Here is a 20004-nt window from a genome sequence, read left to right as displayed (position 1 = left end):
AATGGATCCCCAAGCCCACTTCAAAGTGTGGAAAAGACAGTTTGTTAAAACCAAAGAGCACTGGGCAAGTGTGATGTCATCAAGAGTGGTTGAAGTGATGATCATGAAGCTGGTTGAGGGATGAAGTGAAGAGAGTTAGCCCAAAAAGAAAGCAGAGAGATCAAGGACGTGGGTGCTCCTCAACGTGAATTAGCTCGCTCAATCGTCACGACCATATTAGGCTTCCAAATCATTTCTGTTTTCAAGATGGAGTTGAGTCTTAGGGGAATTGAGAAAATAGCCCAAGGTCAGTGAGCTCGTTAGTGGCAGTGCCTAATGAATGGGCACATAGCCAGGCAGCCTGATGCAGAGGCTGAGCTCCTCCTAGTCACTAGGCCATTGCCTTCACCCCACCCCACCCCAACCCATCTCTTCACCCCCAGGGAGGATGGGTAGAGGGTGGAAAGACTCCAGATACAAGGAACAGCAGAGTTAATGCAGAAGCAGCGCTTGGAAGGGCAAGGAGGGGCTGCAGAGCACACCAGTCGGGTTAGCCTCTCAAAGGAGGATTGGAGCTTTTTCCCCTCGGAGGTAACAGGGGAAAAGTAAAGACAGAGTGGCACACGGGGCATTCTAGCAAGGAAGGAGAGGCTAGCTCTTGTCATGTAGGTCTCATTTTCTCAGTGAATTGGAGCAAAGGTCAGCTGCCAAGGTCTCTAACCCTAGAGGTGTTGGGTTGGAGCTACAGCTTAAGAACTGAAAGAGCCGTTGTGCTGGACCCCCTGCCGGTGAATGCAAGCAATGCTCAGCAGTTCTGGGGGCTCTTTCTGAGCTGATGGTGTCCTTATGTGAAACCATGTGCTCTGATTTTGTGATTTTCTCCTGCAATGGCTAGAAGTACAGGAGTAGAATTCAAGAAAGGGGCAGGGGTCTTTTCCTCAGTTTGGAGGGCTGCTTGCAAACTCATGAATGCCCAGATGGTTAAAATCACCCAATTTCTTCTAAAAGGGAAAAGTTTGAAGGCTGATAATCCACGTAGTGAAAGACCAAGGCACACTGACCCTAAAGTGTAGCCAGGTGGCTAATAGTGTACACACCAGCGTCAAGCTCAGGTTCAGCTCCCATTGTTGTTCTCAGCAGCTGGTGACCTTGCATAACTCCCTTAACTTCTCTCTGCCTCCTTTCCTTAATCTGTAAAAAAAAGGGAGTATCACTTTGTAAGGTTGTTGTGAGGATTAAATAATATAAAACACTTGGGACAAAGTCTAAGACATCCTAAGTGGTCAATAAATGTTAACTTTTATTAAGGCTCCAACAAGGACTTCACTGATAGCTGTAGTTGCTCAGGGTCCTCACGGATCAGCATTCCCTCCTAGAAGCATGGTGTCTCATGCATATACATGTATGCACTAAATCAAGCGAGAGACTAGAATCTCCCAGCCATCAGCGGTGGCTTTAAATTGTCCAGCTGTGCTGACTGGTTCTTGCTTTCAAATATGAGCAAAGTGGTGGCATAATGGACTACGAGTTTGCTCCTAGGGAAAGTCGCCAACTGTTCCCTATTTAATGCCAATAAGACCTTGACCTTTCTTGCTTTCTATGTCAGCCTTCCTCTCATAAAGCAAACCCAGACCACAAGTCTAGCCAGAGAGTCGATATTAAATTAAACTTAGAATTTTAAAACATTGTCCAGGTCTTTCTCAACAATTACAGTCCTTTTTAAGCATGAGATTTTCTATATGAGCTCTCAAAGAGTTGCAGAATAGAACTAGTATTGTTAATCCTTCTTCCAAATCTCTATAGTCTATTCAGCGTCATTTCTTTTTATATTCTCTCAGGTGTGAGTAATACTGGTTGCCTGGGATTGGGTTCGTATTCTGCATAACAAAGAGATTTTCTTGATAATGTGATTCGAATACAAATGCCTTGTGCACTTAGATGTGTTAAATGGCTACATTCTAAACTTCCTAAGAATTTCCTTTGCATGAAAGAGAAATGGTTTTTCCCCTTTTCTGGAAAATAGAAGTAATAAATACAGAAGCGTAATGACTACGAATATCAGGGGCATCTCTCTCTCTGAATTCTGACATTGACTTGTGGTCTCTTCCAGGCCTGGTCTCTCAGTGCTGCACCTGTTACTCTCTTCCTCTTCATTTGGGCAGGAATATCTTGCACTTCTCCTACAGTTCCTAGCAAGTTCATAGAAGTGGAGAAGTGACCCAGTACAAACTCTTCGACTGACTGAAAAGACTTTTTGCTGAATTAATCCCTGCAGAACAGGACACGAGACAGGTAGCTGAATAAGAAAGCTGGCTGGTGTGAGACAATAGGGAGGAGTAGAACCTGAGGTCATATGATGTCTCATCTAAGGGGGCAGCTAGAACTCAACTCCTGCTCATTCTTAGCCACGTAGTCTTGTAAGGCCCCACGTTGCTAAATGTTCCAATTTTCAGAAGGAGGATAGATTTTTAATGTGAAAGCTCCCAGCTTTTACATGCTGGCAACCAATTCTAAAAGTCACGATTTTAATATAGTACAGGCCCAGTATAAGCCATCTGTGGGCCAGGTTCAGTCCAGGACCAACAGTGTGCAATATCTTAGTCAAAGGAAATTCCTGAGAAATTATGATGAATAATTCAGACTCCCCTTTATCCATCCTTTACACCAGACCAACCTTCAGTCAGCTGTGTGACCGCAACCTGCGGTCCTATCCTCTATCTCTTCCTGTTGCCAGTCACAGCTGGGTTGGCTCTCGTAGCAGGACTCATCCCTAAGTCAGTACGGAATAACACAAACCATACATTCACACAGCCCACTGAGCCCTTTGATGGTGTCCTACAGAAACTGCAATGATGGTAATTAGTAGACAAGATATCCAGGTTAAATGTTGTGACAGACATTTTTAAAGGCCTGAATGATTTCATGATTCTAACATACCCCCAGCAAAACCACCTAAAGAAATGACATGCGGAATCAAGTGTCATGCTTCAGATCTCAGCTGATTGTCTGCAGTGATAGAGGCAGAAAGGGTGGGAAGGCGTATTCCACTCCTCCCCATCTCCATCAGCTCCAAATTTGCTGGCATTGAGCAGAGATTCCCACTTTCCTATGAAGCTCAAAAACATGTCCCTGCAAAAAGAATGCTTCACCCAGCAATGGGCTTGTTATTCTTAGCAGAATTGATCAATTTTCCTGTGGCACAAAACTCTGTCTTCATTCACCCCTTGGAGGCTAGGGAAGGCTCTGTACTTTTTCTAAAACAAAATACTCCTGGAATTCCCTGAAAATGCATCCGGTGTCATATCGACTTTTCTCTCCCCAGCACCTGGCACAATGCCAGTCTCAGAACGGAGACTTGACAAATATTTATTTAATGAATTAATTAATGATGGAATGATGGAGCTCAATCCATGCCTCAAACGGCCTTGCATTATAGTAATGCTGTGGGAAAGGAATAAAAAGGAAAGAGGACAAAGATAAGCATCTTTAAATGCAACATGCCGTGCTTTGTCTTTGTTTTTAAAATACTTTAGAGAATTGTGTGGTAATTTATCTAATCCACCCTGTTAGGGAGAATCTGAAGACACAGTCTCTGCCTCCCTGCTAAATCTTAGCATGTGCTGATTTCAGGTCGCTCCAGAAGTGAAACTAAAACAATCAATTGCACTATTAAATAAACACTTTATGTTCCCTTGAAAACCTTTAAGGAGAGCCTCAGTGTCAGAGGAAAAGATGCTGAAGCATCAGAACGATGAAAGAGACATTAAATTTCTTTCTGCCTGCAGCCCTGTGGATGCCAATGTCTGCCGCCAGCCCTGCAAAGTTCACGGTTCTTTAACATGACACTGAGCTTGGCAGAGAAATTGCAGGTACTTGAGTACGTATCTGCATTGCAACAGATGTCAGCCTCACGTTTAGAAGGAAATTGAATTACAGATGAAAAGAGCTTGAGAGATGAGAGCATCTGTTACAGGAATCTGGATTTGAGAGAATACATGTGAAAAATATGTCTCCTCGACTTCCGAAGGAACTAAAATTGTTCATGATTCTCATTGCCATTCCCTCTCTCTCTCTCTCTCTCTCTTTCTGTCTCTCCTTCGCTCCTTCCCTCTCTGCCTTTTAGAAGGAATGAAAGGAGACTGAAGTTTTTCTACACGGTCAAGGTGAAGAATAGTAATAGAAAACATTTCAGAGAATAATGTGTGGTTTTTATTAGCAGTAGAATGCGAATTAGAAATGTTAGAATAGTCTAAAGATTCTTTCCAAATAATCCTAATATCCTTGCCCAAATAAAAGGCATCATCCCGTCTGGGGAATTTTAGAAGTGACCTACCATGCTTGGTCAGCAGCACAAAACACTTAGAACCTGCATGTGACCTTTTTTGCTGTCCTTCTCCATTTTGTTTTAGTTAATGTGAAAAGGGACCATTCAATCCAGGTACTTATTATCATTTCATTCAACGAAGAAGTCTCTCTTTGAGCAAAGATTTTGCAGAGGATAATTTATGGCTCTAAGTAAAACTTCCTGATAAATATGACCCTTAAACTGCATCCAGGACCAAGCTCAGTCCTTACCAATCATATTCTGACTATGACTTGCCTCGCACCTGACAGACCTGTTCCAGCTGCTTGGGCCGCCGGCTCCGAGGAGACCACTGGAAGCACACCCTCATTTTCACACAGGTCCAGACAGCAGCTTCTGGGCTCTCACACCCTTCAGTTTTTCCCAGTCTCATCTCCAGGTGTGAGAGGTGGATGATTTGCAGATTCTAATCGGTGGGACGGTGATAATCTGTGACTTCTTAGGATCACCCTGGAGACCAGCTCACACCTAGACCAGGATAACTGTGCGTTTGTGCCCCTCTACCTGCAGTCAGAATTTAGTCCAGCCTGCTCAACGACCCCCAACCACCATTGTGAGCCTCAGTTAACCTAACCTCAATGTCCTCTAAAACCTAGTTGAGATTTAAGGTCCTTCCACGTTGCCCTCAGCATAGTTCCGAAATGGTGCTGATTCAAGCTTTCCAGCAACCAAAGGTGGGTGAAAGGAGAGTAGAGGGAAGTGGAGAGCTTTACCCCAAAACAGAAAGCAAATAAGTAAGGATAGATCGTATACCAAGGAGGCAGGACAGTCGCAGGACCCAGCATGTCTGCTTAAATATGGCTGGGCAAAGAGCTTTTTAAATGACCTAATGGAGATCATTGGAACTGAGAGCTAGGATCAATTATCCATAAAAATAAAATTGATACTACCTTTTACAGGATTTTTAAAGAGCCTTCACTATTACCCCTTGCCCCTTGAGCAGTGACTCTCCACTTGGGAGGGGTGACTCCCTGTGTGAATGCGCTGGATTCAGGATTCTGGCAGTGTGTTGTATGACACTTTCCACACCTTCACACTCATCATGATGAATGCCATGGCTTGGGCACATCTGGCTAAAGTCAAGAGTGTGAGGAAGCCACATCTGGAGTCTGGCATTAATTCATCTCTAATTTAATAGCTGACTTCCTCGTTCTGAAGCTGACAAAGGACTTGAGCGTAGAAAAATGAAAGGATGATCACTAAACTTTGTTGGCTTCCGAGCACTCGCTCTCGCCTGGGGGAAATTTATATCCTGTTCCATTGAAGACAGTGCTCAAGTGACAGTCATAACTCAATAATGGGGCTCACAAGATTTTCCACAGATTGACATTCTTACTGATATTCCTTTAACCTACGGTTTTGATCAAACCTATACTGCAGAAATTTCCCCTTTATGCCACAGGCCCAAGGTCATCAGTTTGCCAAGGAAAACAATATTCATTCCCACTTTCAAATTTCATGGTTCAGTTTTATTTTCTTTGTGTTCGTTCACCTTATTGATCCTCTCACTTCCCTGCGCTGTCCCGAGATCATCATTTTTTTAAATATTTTTCATTTAGTGAGTTAGTTTGTCTTTTTATAATTTTTGTATTAGGACCATCTCAAGGGGTCTCTGCTAAAATTTTCCTTAGAGCTGCTGCTAGTCGGAATACCTTTCTCTTCACCATCTCATTTTTGAGTACCATTCTCTCTGAGGCTTATCTTTATCTTCTTCACATAGAAACCCCTCACTTGGGAGACGAACCATGAGAGACGATGGACTCTGAGAAACAAACTGAGGGTTCTAGAGGGGAAGGGGTGGGAGGATGGGTTAGCCTGGTGATGGGTATTAAAGAGGGCATGTTCTGCATGGAGCACTGGGTGTTATACGCAAACAGTGAATCATGGAACACTACATCAAAAACTAACGATGTAACGTATGGTGACTAACATAACATAATAAAATAAAATTTTAAAAATAAATAAATAATTAATTAATTAAAAGAAACCCCTCACTTTAAGACTCTTATTCTCAGAGTTTACAATTTAACTTCACAATCTTTGCACAGAGCCTGATGGACCAAAGAAATTCACTGCGAGACTTGGGGCCTCTGTTTATTTCTCTTTGAAATAGGATTCCTTATAGAGATCTAATGTGACTGTATTAACATACCTGATTTTGAAAATATAAAGTAAAATACTTTGTAACTTCTCTGTGTACTATAATCTTAAATAAATGAATTTAGCTAGTGCTTCTATGGAGGACGCCAAGGGTGATTATTCAATCATAGAGGTAGCTGGATAACAGAAGACATTCCCGGACAACCAGAGGCTCTCAAGAAATCGTATTCCCCTTGGAAACATCTCATGAGGGGCGCCTGGGTGGCTCAGTCGTTAAGCGTCTGCCTTCGGCTCAGGTCATGATCCCAGGGTCCTGGGATCGAGCCCCGCATCAGGCTCCCTGCTCCGTGGGAAGCCTGCTTCTCCCACTCCCACTCCCCTCTGCTTGTGTTCCCTCTCTTGCTGTCTCTCTCTCTCTGCCAAATGAATAAATAAAATTAAAAAAAAAAAAAAATCTCATGAGCTCCTACTATGTGCAAAATGTGAGGCAAGGTGCCAAAGGGATGAAAGAGAAACTTCGAGACAATCCTTGCCCTCTTGGTTGCTCGTCATCTGGGAGAAAAAGCAGACCCGTGGATATCCCAAAGTAGAACCAGGACCAGAGGAAATTGGGAGGTTAAGTACCAGGCAAGCCCTGAAGAAGCAAATTCTAGAGCAGAATGTGAGTGTCCAGTTGTGTTTGCTCTAAATCCTGCCCCCAGAACCAGTAGGTTTTGGAGCCTCCTGTCCCAGCAGATCGGCAGCCAGGAGACGTAAGCTTAGGGTTGGGGAGGACCCATTACAGTTGGCTATACTATTTCTATCTGAAGAAATGCAGGTGAGTGTGCTCCTACTGGTCACCTCCACACAATACAAATGGAGTAGGCGAGCCTCCAAAGGGGCTTATTAGTCCCGGTGTCCCCGGCCAAGTCAGTGAGCATGCGGCCACAGCCAAGTTCTGAGAGCAGGTGTCAGGAGGGACAGTCCACAGACTGCACAGCACGTTCCGGCACATCCTCCCACGTCCAGGAGCCCTGATCCCCTGCTCATCTGATCCCTTTCGGTCCCTCTTCAGACACAGCAGCCCCTCCCGCAGCATTTCCAACAATCCACTTCCAACTACCTTTTTATGACTTTACAACACAGTTTTTCCTCGAATTTTATGGCATTTCATTAAAGCCGCCAGAAGGTGATACTGCCCCTTTTCTAGGAGTGAAATAAATTCAAGTTTTATCGCTTCTGGAAATGCCCGAGAAGCTGTCAGGACATTTGATAGATTTTCTCAATTACAGGACTTGTGGAGCATTTTATACTTACATCTGCACCGAAGCCCAATATAGTGGATGCTCAGCTTGCCTCCCCCTCTTTTATCTTGTGCATCTTTTTCCTTTTAATGACCAATTTGTTATTTTTTCCTTTCATTTCTCCTTACCTCTTTTCTTCTGCATTTTGTTTCTCTTTTTGCTGTTTGGTTTAGAGAATGATGCACTTCTTATGCAAACTTCCATTCTTTGTGGAAGAAAAGGGAAGGGGGAGAAGCCCTCACCGGGATCTATAGAAGAAAAAAGAAGTAGATTAAAATTTTAAAGCAAATCAATTTTCCATGGGGAATTTACTGTTAATACAAGGTATACTTTGCACATGCAGTATTTATTAATGTGACATGACGTATGTCAAGTTTTGTCCAAATGGGGTAGAGGCTTTGGATTGTGTGACTCTTTGCACTAATAAGGCCATTCATTGGTGTTTTTCTTCGTTATCAGCATAGAGACTATGATAGAGAAATTAACAGTGACAACTTTGTGGATTATTCAAAACTGCAGAACTATGCTCCAAATGGATGCTAAATAAATTCAAAAAGCTAATGTGTAACACAGACCATCCAGTAAATGTGCAGATGGGTTGTGGTTATGGTGATAAAACTTATTTCACTGATTTTGCATGTATCAGCTTGTGGACAGAGCAGAAGCCTCAGAAACCAAATGGGTGATCAACATGTCTTTTTTATATACAAATGCTTTCACTTAAATAACATTTAAAAATACCGGGGTACTTTCACAAACATTACTGAGTATAACTTCTCCAGCAATCCTGGAAGGTAGACAAGATGAGTGTTATTATCCCCATATTAGAGATCAGGAAACTGGAACTCACAAAAGACCAGTGTTCTTTTTGCCCAAGGTCAAAAGCATTCTAAACTCCAATCCAGCTCTTCTAAATCCCAGTGTTTATTCTCTATTGTTGATCTCCACACTATTTGACACTCTCAACAAGAAACAATGAATTCCTCGGTTTCTGGATAGAGCCCCCCTGGTAATACCTTACAGGTGAACACAATAGCCTCTCTGAATTTTCCCTGTCATTCTTCATACCATTATCCTGTTTAATTTTTTATAGCTCAAAGTACACTCTGAAATTATATTCCTTATTTATTTATTCACCCATTTATCTGTTTCAGTTATCAAATGCTGTATAACAAACCACCCCCAAACGTAGTGATTTAAAAAAACAACAATTTATTATTTCTCATAAGTCTGTGGCTGACTGGGCTCAGCTGGGTGGTTTCTCTGCCAGAATGATGTAGCTGAGGTCACTTATGTGGTTTCGATGAGCTGCAAGCTTGGTTGGGGCTGAAATGCCCAAGACAGACTCTCATCTTCCAGGCACTTCCTCCATGTGACTTTTCAGTATTTAGCCATGGAGTCCAAACTTCTCTACGGCAGAGCAGCTGGCTCCCACAAAGGAACATTCCAAGAGCTGAAGCCTTAATGTGCAAGCACCTCTCAAAGCTTCTGCCTGCATCCTGCTCCTGTCTCATTGGCTAAAGCAGATCACATGATCAAATCCAGAATGTGGGAAAGGACTACCCAAGGATGTGAATGTCATGAGGTGTGAATCATCAGGGGCCAACAATGTAACAGTGTACTCCAGTATTTTGAGAGGAAACTACTAGAATGTCAACTCTATGAGGGTGGATACTTTGTCATGTCTACTGCTATAACCCTAGCATTTGAATGGTTCCTAGCAAATAACAGATGCTTGCAAAATATAAATGCTTGTTAAGTAACTGAATAAATGGATGAGACAAACCCTATGAATTAGGATGGATTTTATTAATTTTTTCTCCTTTTTTAAATCTTATCTCCTTTTATTAAAACAAACTTTCATTGGTCTAACCCTTTATGCCTCCTCCCAGTCATTACCCCTCTTAAAGGTTAACTATTAACCTGACTTCTAACCCTATAAATTAGTTTTGCCTGTTTCTGAAATATTATATAAATGGAATCACACAGTATATATTCTTTTGCATCTGGCCTCTTTCATCACCATTGTTTGTGAGATTAATCCTTGTTGTTCTGTGAAGCTGTAGATACTCATTCCCGTGATTTAGTATTCTGTAGTCTGAATACCCCATCGTGTCTTTACCCACCTTACTGTTAATGGACATTGAATTGCTTCCAAGTTGAAGGAATTATAAATAGTGTTATGAATATTTATGTTCATGATTTGGGGTGAAAGTATGCAATTCTCCTGGGTATGTTATCTGTAAGTGGAAGGGCTGAATCGTAGGATAAACATCTATTCAACGTCAGAAGATACTCCCCCACGGTTTAGCCGAAGGGTTGTAATGTGCACTCCACCCTCAATATATAGGTGTTCAAGGGATTCTGAATTCTCACCAACACTGAAAATTATCTTTCTTGGTCATCTTAGCTTTCTGGGGACAAGTAGAGGTATCGCATTGTGCTTTTAATGTACTTATCCCTGGCAATGAATAAAGGCAGTTTATTCATTTGCTATGGCAGTTGTAACATATTGCCACAGTCTTCGTGGCTTAAAACAACATAAATTTCTTCAATGACAGTTCTGTAGGCCACAAGTCTTAAATCAAGGATCAGCACAGCTGTACTCACTCTGGAGGCTCTAGGGAAAACCTATTCCTTGATTCTTCCAGCTTCTGGTGTCTGTTGGCATTCCTTGGCTTGTGGCTGCATCACTCCAACCTCTGCCTGTGTCTACATGTCACCTTTTCTGTGTGTGTGTCTGTGTCAAAACTCCCCCTGTGTCCCTCTTACAAGGACATGTGTGATTGCAAGTAGGATTCATCCAGCTATCTTTTGCCATGCAAGGTGATGTCCACAAGTTCTGGGGCTTACAAAGTAAAATATATCTTTTGGGGGCTTCCAGGTGGGCATCTTTCAATTTCTATGTCCTCTTTTGTGAAGCACCTGCACCTTTAGTCACTTTTCTATTGGGTGGTCTGCCCTGTTCTTACTGACTTCTTTATTATTCTGAATACAAATCCTTAGTCAGAGAGCCGTGTTGTGACTTGCCTTTTGACCCTTTTAATAGTGTCTAGTTCTTACTTTAATGTGGTCCAGTTCATCTCATTTTTTCTAGAAAGAGAGAGCGAGTGCATGCAAACTGGGGTCGGGGGAGGGGGAAGAGGGAGGAACAGAGGGAGAAGAAGAGAGAGAATCCCAAATGGGCTCCATGCCCAGTGTGGAGCCCAACATGGGGCTCAATCCCACAAACCTGAGCCAAAATCAACAATTGGATGCTTAACTGACTGAGCCACCTAAGCACCCCATAATTTATCTCATTTTTTAATAGATTACTAGATAGGTTCATAGAAGCCCAGTGATTTCTCCAAGATGTGCATCTAATTAGAGCAGAAGCCTCAACCTTGTGCTACATTACCGAAGTTCATTAATGGATGAACGAGGTCGTTTAGTGCTATAAAACCACAGGGCATTTCTAAATATTTCATTTGGCATTTAGTGTTTTTCAGTTTCTTAAAATAATAAATTTTTTAATTAAATTTTAAAAAGTTTAGTTTCTCAAAATTCCAGCTGGCTGTTTTAGAAATATTGACAAACTTATCCTAAAATTCACATGGAAATTCAAGGAACCCAGAATAGCCAAAAGATCTTATTAAAGAAAAACAGAGTAGGGTTGCCTGGGTAGCTCAGTTGGTAGCTCAGCACTTGGTTTTGGCTTAGCTCATGATCTCAGGGTCGTGGGATTGAGCTCTGCATCAAGGTCCGAGCTCAGTGGGGAGTCTGCTTGAGATTCTCTCTCTCCCTCTCCCTCTGCCTTTCTCCTCCCCCCACCCACACACTCTCTTTCTCTCAAATAAATAAATCTTAAAAAAAAAAAAAGAAAAACAAAGTAGGAGGACTCATACTTCCTGATTTCAAAAACTTAGTACAATAGTACAAAAGTACAAAAACTTAGTGCAGTATTACCATAAGGATAAATCAACAGAATAACTTTCAGAGTCCAGAAATAAACCCACGTCTCAGTCAATTGATTTTCAACAAAGGTACCAACATCATTCAATGGAGAAAGATTTAGAAAACAGTGCTAACATTCTGCATGGAGCACTGGGTGTTATGCACAAACAATGAATCATGGAACACTTCATCTAAAACTAATGATGTAATGTATGGGGATTAACATAAGAATAAAAAATAAATAAAGAAAAGAGAACAGTGCTAAGACACTAAAAACCATTGAACTGTACACTTTACAAAATGGGAAGATGGACAAACACATTCTTTCTTATTGTTCTATGGTAAACCATCTTTAAGTCACATTCTACTCATTTGTAATAAATTCAGCAAGACATTAACTGACACAAAAGTTTTATCACATAAATGAATAAACATTTTATGTTTTTATGTGATTTATGTTTAATTTTATGTAAACAAAATTTTATGAAATGCTTAAGGAAATTCATTGTACCTTTTTAAAATGCTACATTTCTCTGCTTCTATAGTTTTATTTACCAGGTTGCATTGTAACTGCCTAACTATGATGCTCTTTTCCTAGACCAAAGTCCTGTCATAAAGAGCCCAGAGCTTCCTTATTTTTATATTTCCAGCACCTAATGCAGTGGCTTGCAAATAGTATGCGTTCATTCAATAAATATTTATCAAAGGCTCACTGTTTCAAAGTATGGTACTCTGAATGCTTCTGAATCCATTTACCTAAAGCAACTAGTATGCACATCAAAAATTGTTCCTCTGATTTGTTTTTTAAAAATAACTTTATGAGGGAAATGTTTGTTAACTTTATCCTACTTATGTTTCTGTAAGTTGTTAAACTTTACATCTGCACTTCTTTACAAAATGCGGTATAATTTAGATTTTTCACTAATTCAGACCTTTCCAAAAATTAATCTGAACTAGTGAAGCTTCACTGTGCTAAACCAGCATTTATGTTTTCAATTTTGGTTTTAAATATACACATTCTTAAAGGCAGACTTCTCATCTCCCATAAATTCACCACAGAATTGGTCATGATGATCCAAGAAAGGTCAGGAGTTGGAAGTAAATGTAAATAAGCTTTTGGGTATATTGGCATTAAGACTAATGTCGCACTAACTTGGTGTGGAGAGTACACACGTGTTTGTTAGAATATCTTTTGTATTTCCTGCACTTTTTAAAATTTTTAAAAATTGAAAAGGGAGGACAAAACATTTGGAAGCTGCCTTGAAGGCTGTTGAGTGGGAAGCTGTTCTGGACCCGGCAGTTAGGATGATCTGGCACTAGGCAAGAAAGCCAAGGACAAGCGGGTCAAACGTACAGAAACAAAGTCAGTGTAAGATGCGGATGAGCGCTCTAGAGTGGCAAAGGCCAGTGTTGGACTCATCTTTTAACTACATGTCATAGTAAGCTGACGGTGTGTTTCATTTGTGGACCAGTGTGTTGTTTTGTTTTGTTAATGGTTGGTTGGTTTTTATATCTGTTAAGTACCCAGAAATCACCCTTCAAGTCACAGTCTTACACCCGTTCTCTTTAAAAGGACAGACATGCTCATAAATGATGAGATTTCTATATCAAGCTAGAATCCAATTTTTCCATAGCCTTATTTGTATTTGTGCCTCCTTAAACTTCTCTGACAATGGTTTCTTTTTTTTTTTTAATTGAGATCTAGAGTCTTAGCAAGTTTGATGTTTATAATACAGTATTTTTTTTTTTAAGATTTTATTTATTTGACAGAGAGAGACACAGCGAGAAAGGGAACACAAGCAGAGGGAGGGGAGAGGGAGAAGCAGGCTTCCCACAGAGCAGGGAGCCCGATGCGGGGCTCGATCCCAGGATCCTGGGATCATGACCTGAGCCGAAGGCAGACACAACAACTGAGCCACCCAGGCGCCCCTCTGAAATGGTTTCTAAATTACCTAGGGTGTTTCAAGAAAAAAACAAAGATAGATGGATAGATAGAAATTTTTACAATACCCAGGGCAACAACAAACAGAGAGAGAGAGAAAAAGTCCTCCCTAATGATAATTAGCTTTATTCTGCACCTGAGATTGTGTTACCCTTGTCTTGGCAGGCAAAGGTTACCCTTCTTCATAAATTTTATCCCACCCACAGACCAATCTAATTATAGCAAATAATTTCATCAATTCACAATTCTGCTTTTCTCCAACCTGCCCATTATTTTCTATATTTCAGCAATAAGCTAGTACAAAAATTGCATGTTTCATTACCAACTCAACGTCTCTCTAAAAATGATGCATCCCGAAGTCAATTTCTTCCCCACCCTGCATCAAGAGTGCTATATTCCTCAGTCTTCCACACCATAAAATCTCTATTCAATAAAGAGTGGTTAATTTTTGATCAGGGAAGTGGGGGTTGTGATATTTTTACAACACTAGCAATATTATAGAAACAGAGAAGCAATATTTTATTTGTCAGTGTGGGATGGTAGAAAAAGCACCAGATTGGGAGCCAGAGAATCTAGAGACCTATTAGCTGTGCAACCTTGGGCAGGTCCCTTTATCTTTCTGAGGTTCAGGTTCATCACCTATAAAAATATCACCCATCTTCTAAGGTTATTTTGGGCTTAAATAAAAGAAGTAAAAATATTTGAAAATATTAAAGAGCTACGTAAACATGGAATATGATTATTATTATTTAAAATAACACATAACTTTTTAAAGGCTTAGCTTCTACGCCATTGGCCTGTGGCTCTACATTCCTGAAGAAAATGCCCAGATTGCGTCTACCTACCATATGTGCCCCCATTTTTATTATTTGGCCCCAAACAAATCTTCCTGCTATCTCCTTGTGTGGGTTGATTTTTGTTTTTTTGGTTTTTGTTTTTGTTTGTTTGTTTGTTTGTTTGTTTTTTGGTTTCAGTTTTCTGTGGTTTGGGGTTTGTTTTGTTTTGTCTTGTTTTGTTTTGTTTTGCTGTGTTGCTATCTGAGTTATTGATTTTGTAGCTTTCCTCCATAAAGGAAGTGAAAATTTTCATAGGCAGAAATTCATCTCCATACACGCTGTCATTCCATCACTTCACTGCACCGAGGGGGACAGCCTACAGAACCCTAAACCTTTCTTTAAAGACCCCAGTGATATATGAACATTCACCTCAAAGCGCTCCCACTAGAGTCGTTCCGATCCGGGCAGCTCTGGGACTGTTTGAACACGGTCTATATGAAGTCAGTTTCTCAGACACTTCTCACTGTCATGTCGCCAACAGGCTGAATCAACCACATGCAGTAATGAAAACATCCTGTATTTATAGGAGTATTTCTCCAAGGAACATCCTTCAGCAGGAATGCCTGAAAGAGTTCTAGGAATTGAAGGACATATTTCAGGCATGTCCAACCTGTCTCAAAACCCCTATAAAAATGGTCAGGATACCAAATTGTGCCTTTCCCCGCCTCGTGCTATAAAATGAAACAAGAGAGTTGTTTGGCTTTATGGCTCTCCCTGTCATTGTGTCTTTTTGCTATTACACGGGTGTAAAAAAATAAATAAAAATAAGCTATATTAAGCATTATGCCATGTTGCCACCTTACCAAGCAGCTACATAACTTCAACTGTGATTTTGTTTTATCTTAAGGAATTTTTTTAAATAGTCTGTGCTAAGTCGTCTACAAGCATATAATTTTTAGATTTCTCCCCGCCCCAGACAAAGCTCTTGGCATCCAGAAATACTGGAAGGAGACAAAAAAACGATGTGGAGGATTTATAGCAAACCAAAGTTTACATTTTCTCTTCCTTAAAGTGAAAGGGAGTTAGACTACATTTACTTTAAGATCCTTGTACTGCTTAAATTCTTGAAATGCATAAACAAAAAGCAAACTAAACAGTTAATTATTGCACAGGAGAAGATAAAATAGATATTTTTCAAAAGCTTTTCCATGGATAGCCTTTATTTAAAGTGACCTAAGAGCAGAAAGGCTCCCAGAATTTCTGGGACAAGTGGCTGTTGATTATTTCCTGGGTCATGGGTGGGAGAGGGGTGGGAACTGAATTCCCCCAGAGGAAGGTGTTCACAAAGGCCCTGTATTGGGCATCCATTTCAGAAAGGTAGACAAGATATTAAACCCCACTTGGAGATTGGTGAAGGTAGATCTAACCCACTGATCAGGGATCTTTCCTCAAGGGTTGGTACTGACCCGAATATTCTAATTTTCAATCATCCTCTTTTCTGTCCTAGCCAGATTTGGAGGCAGAACTGCTCATAATTCAGGAGTTCTTTGCTCGAAACACAAGTTTAAAGAGGTGAAGTAAGTAGAGGTAAAAAGTATCCCTTGATCACTATTTAATACCATGAAGACTGAACATAAACCACTATGTTTTGAGCATCTATGTGGCAGGAACTGGAAAGATGCATGTATGGCCTTAGTCCAGTGTGGCCAAAAATGGTTCTCTGTTCTCTCCATGACCCTTGTCCCTTCCCACCTGTACCCCAGGAGGTAACTTTAGCATAGTTACTCAAAGTGATATCACTTCTTGCAACGTGGTCACTATCGGGCAAAAGGATGTTCTACTCTGAGGAATTATGGCATGGGGCACAGCTATGCCTCTACCATGTAGGACCTTGAGAACCTACCATTCCAATGATCCTCCCTCATCGCCCTCTAAAGGTGGAGAGAGGAGCAAGAGTTTCACCAGCCTTGGCCATCCTACTGCCAGGAAAATGGAGCTAGAACAGTGATGGAATAGGGGGAGATGATAGGAAAGAACGAGAGAGAGAGAGGGAGGGAGAGAGAGGAAGGAAGGAAGGAAGAAAAGACAAGACTGCTGTGACACCCACCAAAGACTGATTCAGTAGGCCTAAAAGGCAACCTATCGGAGGAAGTTTTATACCTCACTTTGGACTTTGTGCATACTCATGATGATCATCTTAGACTGAGCTCTTTTAAGTAATATACTGTTTCTCAAGCCCTCCTAGATGCTGTAGGGTTATAAGATCCTTATTGCAACCTACAAGGTCCAGGAGAAGAAATTGAAACCAAGAAAAGCTATGTAATTTGCACAAGGACACAAAGCTAGCAACTAGGATTCCAGCGCAGGGCTTCCTGACACCAAAAGCTATGTCTTAGTCACCACACAGCAGACAGTAATGGCAACCCTCCTGCTATGCCTCCTCTGTCCCACTAATATACATAAGTCATATAAAAATTCTATTTTCATCATTTTCTTTAAAACAGCTATTTGTGTTGATGGTATGTTTATTCACATATTTCTATGTGCACCATAATATTTGAAATAACTTCTTCCACTATTCATTTCACATTTATTCAACACATAGCTCCTAAGTTCCTAAGCTAAGCCAGGCATTGTGCTGGGTGTTTAGGAAGTCACAGTCCACTGGAAGAGATCACATTAAAATGAAAATAAGTGCTTGGTTTCCCATGGTACAGTAAGGCGTAACCAAGAGATTAGAGCTTGCTTATTGAGCTGCAATCCAAAACCACATTATTGGGCTATAATTTCCTATTTGATTGACAAGAAAAGACTGAGCAACTGGCCCAAGGTCAAGCAGCTAGTCAGTAGCAGTTCATTTCACTTACTTTATTGTCTCTGACATATCATGTTTTCATGATTCACCCTCACTTAATAGCCTTATGTAATGTTCAAAACGTATTTTATGTTTTGCAGACATGTTTTAAATTTAAGGCCAAAGAAGCAAAAGCAACAAAAGCTAACATTGGGCTGGATCACATTTTGACTGCCAGCTTTAAGGACAGCAGAGAGCTACAAGGTTTGGCTTCCCCCCAAGCATATTTCCAGGCTATGGAAGCAGTTAATTCTGCCCTAAATGCATGCTGTGTCCTCATCTCCTCAGTAGCCCTCTATCCGGGCTAAGACTTAATTGGTTTGGGTTGGGTAATTCATAGTGCCTCATTAGGGCATCAAAACACATACTAGCCTCTCTAGTAATTTTCTCCCCCTGAAAGAACATTGATTGGCTCCTTCATTGGGAAAGGAATTAACTAAAGGACTCTTGGGTTTGTGCAAAGAGATTAAGTCCACAATGGGTCATTTCAAAGTGTGTTCTACAATCAGATTTCTTTGAGCCTTATCTGTCCGATCAAATTTCTCTTCTCTTGATAAAATCTCTTGCACACCTACCCAATAGCAAGCGAATGTTAGTTACCTTGCAGAAATTACATAAACTCTAAGGATTTTAAAGTTTTCACTGGCCAGTCTTCCAGTTTTCTTTTATCTGAGATGAACGTTGTTAATGCACTGATAGGAAAACCACTGAAAGATGGCTCTTCTTACTCTGCCTCCTGCTCTCATTATAACAGGCTCAGTCAGTGCCCTGTCCATAACCATTCACCTCTACACCAATGCTAACTGTGAATACCTACAGTTCTCTGCTTACACTTTCTGGCTTCAAGGGATGGGTCAGCACTTCTACGGAGCAATGTGTTGGGGTGTTGGTACCCCTGGAATCAACCAATGACAGAAGGTATTTGGTGGTTAAATATCCCAGCTTCCTGGGCAGAATATGCTCCAGTTGCCTAAAGTGATGACTGGCCTAACAACACACCCTTTATTGACCTCTTTCCTTCCCTGTCTCACTTCCTCACTCTACTGCAAGGGTTTCCTGGGATCATCTCCCCAAAATTTCACTTCCACTCAACTCCTTGCCTCAGGGTCTGTTTCTGAAGAACCAAAAGGAAATACTTACCATGCTCCAGTCTTTGAAAGTCTTTGACTTTCACCATCTGACATTTAAAACTAGAGGTCATTGAAACAGCTTTCCTGCTATGGTAGGGGCAGAGCTTTCTCAGTTGACTCTGTGTTCACCAAATAATCCAGACATATCTTGGTGGGTAAACTCTCCAGGACCCTGTCTTCATTAAGGTTCAAGAAACTTCCTGGAAAATAACTTAGCCTAAAAGAAGAGAGAAATGAGACCTAACAAACTGGCCCAAAGACTTGAGATCAGTATTGGTGGGAGGACATGATGTGGGTTGACCAGTTTTGAGCAGCATGCTCTACATTCTCCTACTCAGGATATCCTTGCTCCAGACCCATGATCTTCTAAAGGCCCTCTAGTGGAAAATGGTAGGGGCAAGGGGGGAGAGTAATGAAAAAGAAGTAAATGAAACTAGAATAAACGAAATGGTTGCTTTCCTTACAGTTTCCAAGGGAGATCAAAACAGAAACTTGCTCTGTTTTTTGTTATCGTATCCTATTTTTACCCTCAGATCAGTATGTCATGGGGAAGCATTAGTAAAACTTTGATCAGCATCCCATAAATGTAACTTCCCTGACAACAGCCAGCCTTGATGCAGCCAAGACATCCAATTCCTAAAAACCTGCAAACTCTTCTCTCAAGATAATATTCTGGGACTTTCCTACTGGAAAACAAAGTAAAGCCATTCCCTTCTCTCCAATCATACAAAATAGGCATTAGGCATATTGCCATCAACAGTCCCAAGAGGGCTGACCTGCTGGCTTTCTTTGTTATCCCTTGCTTTCTTATAAAATTGATATGACCCCTACCTAGTATCAGCATGAACAAAATTGTGAATGGGACCTACTCGTGGGATTATGGATTCTGAATCCTCCAGGAGTGTCCATAATACCCCTGTCAGTTGGTTTTGCCCTTGGGTATCTAATTTAACTGACAAATCTGAAGAATCACGTGGAGGCAGCCACCTCCCCAGCAACTTCACAGATGGGAACCCTGCAGTGAGTAAGTTATTCCAGCAAGTTTGACATTAGCTTATGTTGAACATTCTCCTGACAGGTCTGCTCATTTCTTAACAGCATAAAACAGCTCACTGTTATTAGGCATGAGTCTCCCTTGACTTGATGAATACTATGGCCCCATTTTTGGCTGTTTTTATGGACATCCTAAAGGCATCTGAATATGGCATTTTACATTTGGCAGACGCTGATCAACAACAATTTTTTCTAATTAGTCTTGGAAGCCTCAGCCTTAAATGCACAGGGTCAAATATTCCAACAAGTGAAGGATATCCAACTCTGTGGACAAGTGCACTTTTGAGGGTGAATGGAGATAGGGAGGGCATTCATACTGCCTGAGCACATGTGGGCACATTTCGCAAAATCAACTTAGCTGCAAATTTAACCTGAAATCAAATCATGTCTTGGCATTATGCCTAGCAGGCATTATATAGTTGTTAGCTTCAATCACAAGAACAATTACTTCAAGTTATGGTGCAGACCAGTTTTAAAGGTCCTCAGGCCAGCAAAGTCTTCCCAGGATGCAGCTAGCTGCAAAAAAAAAAATCAGTGGATGAAAGAAGTGCAATACTTTACACTTTCAGCTTTTATTAATATTTTGTCAGT

At 41.0% G+C, this 20004-nt stretch overlaps 1 long non-coding RNA gene across 2 annotated transcripts in view; it reads right to left on the bottom strand.

Moving 5' to 3' along the window:
* The window catches only part of LOC145720479 (uncharacterized), a 104502-nt gene that overhangs the window by 10829 nt on the left and 73669 nt on the right, over positions 1 to 20004 (bottom strand). Inside the window, exons 2-5 of one of the 2 annotated variants that reach the window (XR_014143411.1) lie at positions 19862 to 19929; positions 18371 to 18577; positions 7854 to 7973; positions 1041 to 1170 (exon numbers count right to left, since the gene is read on the bottom strand). This is a non-coding gene — a long non-coding RNA (uncharacterized LOC145720479). The remainder of the gene's footprint in view (positions 1 to 1040; positions 1171 to 7853; positions 7974 to 18370; positions 18578 to 19861; positions 19930 to 20004) is intronic. The other variant, XR_014143410.1, reaches the window with a different exon arrangement.

The sequence above is a fragment of the Leptonychotes weddellii genome, chromosome 3, assembly GCF_054177405.1.
Source record: "Leptonychotes weddellii isolate Sample4059 chromosome 3, ASM5417740v2, whole genome shotgun sequence".
Lineage (NCBI taxonomy): Eukaryota > Metazoa > Chordata > Mammalia > Carnivora > Phocidae > Leptonychotes > Leptonychotes weddellii.
Note: the sequence above shows the minus strand (reverse complement) of the source record. Positions and strands in the feature narration are given on the sequence as shown.